Below are 6,819 nucleotides of genomic sequence, written 5' to 3'. Positions count from 1 at the left end.
TCCTGCTCAGCTGAGGAATGACAGGCTAACTATGGAAAGTAATTGAAATTCATCTCTGAGATTGCATCTCTGGATTGTGCTATTAAAAAGCAATTTGTTGATACAAGCAGTTACTTCCAAAATAAACTAGCGAGGTCAAATTTTGCAGCTTGTGTTTATTATGCAGCAGGTAGGTCCAGTGGTAGCTGCAGGGGCTGGTGCATTGGCACCTCGGAGAAGTGGAGATGATGGTTCTTCCATGAAGGCTGTGTTTGCACATTAAGGATTTGATCCTGGCAGCCTCACAGAAGCAAACACATTACTCACTTGAGTAGAAACTCAAGGACAGAGCCCACAGACATGCACAAGAAAGTACCACAGCAGTGAAGGGGGAGAAAGTTGTAGAGCTCAGTGGGTAAAAGCAATGAGCTTCAGGGCTGGAGCCCAGGGAGGCAGTGTTTTAAATGATTGCTGTTGCCACTCAAGAGATGCGGAGCTGGAGGGGTCAGCCAGGGTAAAAAGCAGTCGGAACTTAGCCATATGATCTGTGTGAAGCAAGGACATGACAGATGAGCAGATTGGACAGACTGGGTGTTTCAGGAACTTGAATCAAGTTGAAGGAAGGTGTACATGTGGCAAAAGCAGGGAAAAGAGAAGCAGAAGAGGAATCATTGTGGGTGTGAAGCTCTGGATGTGTCAGGTTTTGGTAAAATCAGTTGGTTTTGGTTTTGTTTTGGTTTTTTTTTTAATTAATTTCACTGGTTTCTCATCTCTTTCTACCACCCTCTTTTCTTCCTCCCTTTTCATTGTAGGTAGCAGTGGACTGGAAAGCACTAGCAAATCTGACCTGCCATGGCCTCAAGTTAGTTTCTAAGAAATCACCATCCTTCCTCACTTATCCATTCAACCTGTCTTATTTTCAGTAGGCTTCTAGCTCAGGATCTCCTCTGCTTTTAGCTATACACTTTTTCATAGAAACAGAGGAAGTATTCTTCAGAGGCATGAAGCAGCCCATCAGTGCAGCTGGAGGGTGGTGATCTTGGCTATAGGTAGCATGGCTGGAGGAGTGTGCAGGAACAAAATATTACCAGGATCAAAGGAGTTGTGTCCAATGACCACCACACAAGGAATGCCACTCACATTCTGAGTCTAGGTGTGCACTATAGCTACATCCTGACTCCGTGTTGCAAGAAGATCTGGGCAAGCACCATCACCCCTATGTCTGTAGGAAGTATTGGCACATGTGGATCAGAGCTGTGGCTAACCATAGAGTGACCCCTGCATCTGCTAGGTATCTCATGCAGTCTAGCATCCTGCAGAGCTGTTATTTAGCACTTAGAGTAGCATTCACCTGATGAAAGGTGGCTATTTCACAGCTGACCTTCTCCCCTTTGACTTGCCTGATATTCAGTGGAGAGGAATGGGCAAACAGGCCCTTTGGGGGCTTCATTTTTTCTCATTCTACAGCAGATATTTAAAAGTAAGTCAAAGAATCTTAGCCTACAGGTATGTATTGACTATGGACAGTATGAACTGCATAAAAAACCCATGGTAGTGGGTTGGCCTTACTTTCGTGTTGGCCACACCTTCTCTGAACTGAGCAATAGCGTCAGCCAACTCTTTTGTGAGGCTCTCTCTGTTTCCATGTGGAGACGAAGGGTATGCTTCATGGTCCATTCATGCAACCATGAAAGTTCATGCTCAGTGTGACCCATGACTAACAACTTTTAAAAGAATAAGGCATCATCTCCTAAAACTCTGCACAGTTTGGTGGCCATGGCTACACCTGCCTCTTGTTCTGTTTTCTTTCTTCAGCTATATTTCATGATCATGTATCATAAAATCAGCTGCTAGTCTCTGCCATTTAAAGCTCTGCTCCTCTTTGTCACAAAGAATAGCCAAGCGGCTCAAAGCAAAGACCTCGACACAAGCGTGTGCACTGTAATTTGCAAATGAATAAAGACTGCAAACCCCCAAGCCCCATATCCCATTATCTTTCTAATGGAAACACACAAAGAGTTTAACCTGCGGTAAGGAATAATACAATATTTCTATAGAGAAAACAGGTTTTGATTAAATTTTTTTTACCCTAGAGTCCAACTGCTGCATATAAGACCAAAGATATTCTATATTGGCTCCAAAAGGGTGGACGTGAAGAAATGTGGATATGATACCTGTATTAAAAACAAATGCACACAAAGTATTGAAATTACCTCAGACAATATATCATTAAAATAAGCAAAATAATTCTGAATAGTCTGTTCTTGCAGGTTTTTCAGTATGAATTATGATTCTTACTTTTCTTACACAACCCAATAAACATAACAAAATGGCACATTTTTAATGCAGTCGTAATAACATGGTAAACACAATAGCTCATCTTCAGGAATGACATCAGTTAGCAAGTAAGTGACCAAGAAAATATACTGATGAATAAAGGAAATTTTAGACAAAGACTTGCTGGAAGCTTCAACTACCAATTTTATGCTTGATTTACCAATATAAAATTGTGGATATTGTAATGGTAAAATTATTGCTTTTTTCCTCTTCACTGGATGCTCTGTTGTGAAAATGTTTCATATAATTGTGTCAGAAATCTCACTCCCCCATATTTTTCTAGTAATTACACTGATGCTGCTTATGAAATGTGTTAATCCATATTACCCCTAACTGTTGTTGAAGAAAACACAAATCCTTTATGACATACTTATTTATTTACTTTCTCTTGAAAGACAGCCAGTTCTGTCTATCTATCTCCATTGTTATTCTCAGGATCATTGTAAAAGGTGTGGGAATAAAAGTGGCTTAGGAGGAGCCAGTATCTAAATCTAGAGGGTTTTTTTTTCTGCAGTGAAAATCAAGTGACAGCACAATAATGATGACCAGAGAAAACAAGATTTGTGGCATTAGAATTGCTATTAAAAGCACTAGCCAATTTCTCCTCTTCTAAACAAACAGTGAAAATACAAAATGGCATGTGTGTTACTTACTGTCTGGGGAAAGTTGAACTGTAAGAATCAGAGCAAACATTTTCAGCTCTGTTTGGATGGTTTTCTTAGCTGAACCACCCTAGGGGAAGTTCCTTATATTTAAAGCATAAACACCAGGATTAAAAATGCTTACAAATGACAAAATGGGTCACTGTATCTTGTGTACTGCAGGCCATACTGCTTTCTTGATACTGAATGAATGAGGATAATCTTGGATTTCAGTTTTCCCCAAATACTGGCCATGGTTGAAAATGATAAGTGATATTTAACTCATTTTAGAGTGGCTTTGCAAAGAACACCTTTTTTCCTCCCTCATTTTTCCAGTAGTGTTTACAAACTCCTGATCCAGCAAAGGGAGGAGCGTGCATTTAATTTTATACTAATACAAGTCCTAGCGGGAGTTGACACCTTTGTGCTGTGCGTGACCATAAGCACACAGGCAAGAGCTCCTGAAGCAAAAGCTAAGACCATCACACTTGGATGGGTTGACTAGAAATCCAATTTGTATTCAAATCACATTTAACAGTGGCATTTTGTTTGTTATGTGCTCCCAAGGCTTTTCAACTCAGGATGTTCAAAGCCAGCTCTGTCTTAAAATGTAAATAAAAAGTAATTTGAAAATATTTTGTAGTTACTGACTGGAGTTCCATAATAACTTTTCAGGTTTTTTTCTCTTTTATGCTCTTTTCCTGTAAGACAATATTTAATTTTGTAATATGTAGACAAACTTAGTGAATGGATGGAGGCAAGGCCCATTTTCCCCTTGCCACACCTGAACATGCTTCAGAGGAAGGGATAGCATGAAACCCATCTTGAGCAATCTTTTGCCTTTGAATTGTAACAATGAGCCAGTTGTGGGGTTATTATGACCATCAATATCTGGACTGAGATTACACTGTTTATCTGAGTGTGCCACAGGACAGCTGGTGGATGGGACCCACTTTGGGACACTGCCACCACTTGTTACAGTCAAATAATGAGTGACCTAGGGGGAAAAAAAATCAGTTTTTCTATTCTTAAAACCCCAGTCTTGCTACCTTTCTCACAGAAGTTATCTTTGAACGGATCAAATACTGTCTATTGCAATTAATACCTACAGATTTTATTATAATAAGCAAAATTAAATCAATTAATACATTTCTGTCCATCCCACCATTCCACAACTCACCAATCATAGGAAGTTTGTGTACTAAGCCCTTTAAACCTTTAAATACATTCTTCACTTTTGAGTGACGTTTTACGTTTGAACTGTCTGAATCCAAGCCCAACAATAAAACAGCAACCTCCCTGGTGTTTAGCAGATGCAAATGATTTGCATTTAAGCAAATTAAGGTGGAACTATCACCTATCTGGATACCACTGACTTTGTGAAAAGTCCAAACCAAAGAAATGAAACCTGGTCTCTCAGATCAGCATTCCTGTGAATGGCAACCATGCCACAGAGAGCCCTTTGCACCATGGGCCTTTAGGCTCCATGAAAACCTGCCCCGCTGAAGCCAACTGCAAAACATGCAGGGATATAAATGAGGCATGTTCTCTCCCAGGGTAGCATGGGTACAGTCAGCATTCCTGTCTGGCTGGCCCACTGCCTATAAGCTTTAGCATTTAGGCTCTCTTTAAGAGCTTATTTTAAAGATTTTATTCTAGTTAAAAGATATGACAGTCCTTGTGGTATTCTTTATAAATATTCATATTGCTAATTCCCTCACCTAATGTCAAAACCATAAATCTGGCTTGCTTAATGCATCCAGTATACATATTTTTTTGCTTGGTAGTTTGCTAATATTTTTTCCATCCCCTTCTCCTTCACTATTTTGTCTAATAGTCAGATAACAAGGTATACAATACTAGCCTGCTAAAAGCTGATGTAACTAAAGTCTTCATACATTCGTGTTGCAAGTCTAAATGAAGATCCTGCAATTTTCTTCATATCTGAAATTCTTTCATTAAATGTCACAGAATTTTTCAGAAAGGAAAAATTCACCTGTATTTTAGGATTTCTCTTACTATTATGAATACAGATGAAAAATAAAAAATACCCTTTTCTAATTATTTTATTAGTACAAAGTTGCATGTAAACACATAGGCAAAAAAACCCCAAACCAACAAACCAAAACCAAAACAAAAAAAACCCAAAACAAAAAACCAACAAAACCCAACTTGCTACAAGGCATTTTGTTCTCAAAAATCTTCTTACCTATTAATAATGCCTCTTTCTCTGATTTTAGACCCGGGCCTCGCTTCTCTGAATTTTTTTCTCTGTCTTGGTTGACCAATGCTACTGTCAATACATTGATTTCCTATAAAGTTTAAGAAAAAAACAGGTGGTCATGTAGATTTCATTTACTTCAATTAAACCTGTCTGCTTCCTTTCAAAGCTGTAAAAAAAGAACGTTAATTCACATCTAAAGACAAGACTATTACAAATAATTGATTTGTTTGCAGAATATTAAGACCCTTTTTGAAGAACCTTTATGTCAAGAGCTGCCAAGAAGAGAAATTTTGCTTGCGGAGTAAGTAATAACTGTTGCTAGTGCTTCTTCATTATAACAGCTTGAAAGATGTGCCATAATGTGTGGGGATGGTCAGAAAACTCACATTTTCTAGCTATTAAAGCAGTAAATAAAGCCTGACTCTAGGGAACATGGAAGGAAACATTCAGCTACAGCTATACAAGTAAATTCAACACTCCACTAGCAATCTTTCTAGCTACTAGAGCACAACGATCTACCCTATTACACTCTTTGACCAGTGCCTGGCATGGTGTTGGCCCCTGCCCCAAACAATTCCCAGGCATGTTTCGGGTGTCTGCACGTTTCGGGGACCATTCCTAACAGGTGGTTTGCATAAAGCTGCCTTGTTCTGAGGACTGAAAGAGATCCAGCTTTAAGGACAAGCAAGGCAAGGCTCCTGCTTTGAGCAACATTTTCTACAACCAGGTGGCCTGTACTATCCAAATCTCAGCCAAACTCTCATGTTAGATGCTCCATCACAAGTACCCGGGCAGTTGTGTGACACAGATTGCTTTTCTCCTGGCTATATGTGCAGTAAACTAATGATCTCTATTTCAGGGGCATTTGTGGCCTCAAAGTGTATTGCACATTTGCACATGGGCTGTCTCCATGGAGCAACTGATATGCAGTAACTCGTTTCTTGGTGAGGCAGTGACTCACGCTGCTGCATCTGCTCTGTGAAATGCTCAGCAGTTCCATGAAAACCTTTGGAGGCAGAGAGTATGAGACTGGACGTATGGTGGTGTGAGGTGGGACTGCAGGAATGGCATTCTTGTTCTGGTTGGGGGAGTCAAGGTAAGCAGCTGGGGGTCGTATGGGACTAGGCAATCTTAAATGCAAGCAGTGTAATGAAGTGGTCCATCTAGAACATGCACCTGGGGTGGTGTCTTGCTCCAAAATTCTTGGCAAACATCTTTGGCAATAAAAGAGAGGCACTGGGCTTATGTTGCTTGAGGACATTTCTGGAGGTGAGAATAATCCATGCTAATAAAAGGCAAAAAATCCAAAATATGTCAAATGTGACTCTTTATAGAATACTAAAGGCTTCACAGTCTGTGAGACTGGGAAAAAGAGTCGGGTACTTCCCTCATTCGCAATTTAAAAAAATGCAAAAAACAACCCAACCTCCCCCACAGCTCTTTATAGGCTGGCTCCAAGGGGCAGCTGACCAATATGCAGTGCCTGATGGCTGAGATGCATCATGGGTTCAAACGTTCCCTCGTGTTGAGAAGAGGAACAAGTTGCTGTGAGTCAGATAAGAAACTGTATGTGCATTTGAGTGACATACACACATACGTGTATCTTTAGCCCCCAGCAACAAGGGGCTCTGACAGACC

General features: G+C 40.1%; 1 long non-coding RNA gene across 1 annotated transcript in view; it reads right to left on the bottom strand.

The window, feature by feature from the left end:
* Positions 1–2,153, bottom strand: part of LOC104490435 — a 4,264-nt gene extending 2,111 nt beyond the window's left edge. The window contains exon 1 of the long non-coding RNA XR_727773.1: positions 2,068–2,153. This is a non-coding gene — a long non-coding RNA (uncharacterized LOC104490435). The remainder of the gene's footprint in view (positions 1–2,067) is intronic.
* Between the last annotated feature and the right edge of the window lie 4,666 nt (positions 2,154–6,819).

The sequence above is a fragment of the Buceros rhinoceros genome, unplaced genomic scaffold (assembly GCF_000710305.1).
Source record: "Buceros rhinoceros silvestris isolate BGI_N320 unplaced genomic scaffold, ASM71030v1 scaffold263, whole genome shotgun sequence".
NCBI lineage: Eukaryota > Metazoa > Chordata > Aves > Bucerotiformes > Bucerotidae > Buceros > Buceros rhinoceros.
The sequence above is the reverse complement of the archived record's forward strand: the minus strand, read 5'-3'. Positions and strand labels throughout refer to the sequence as shown.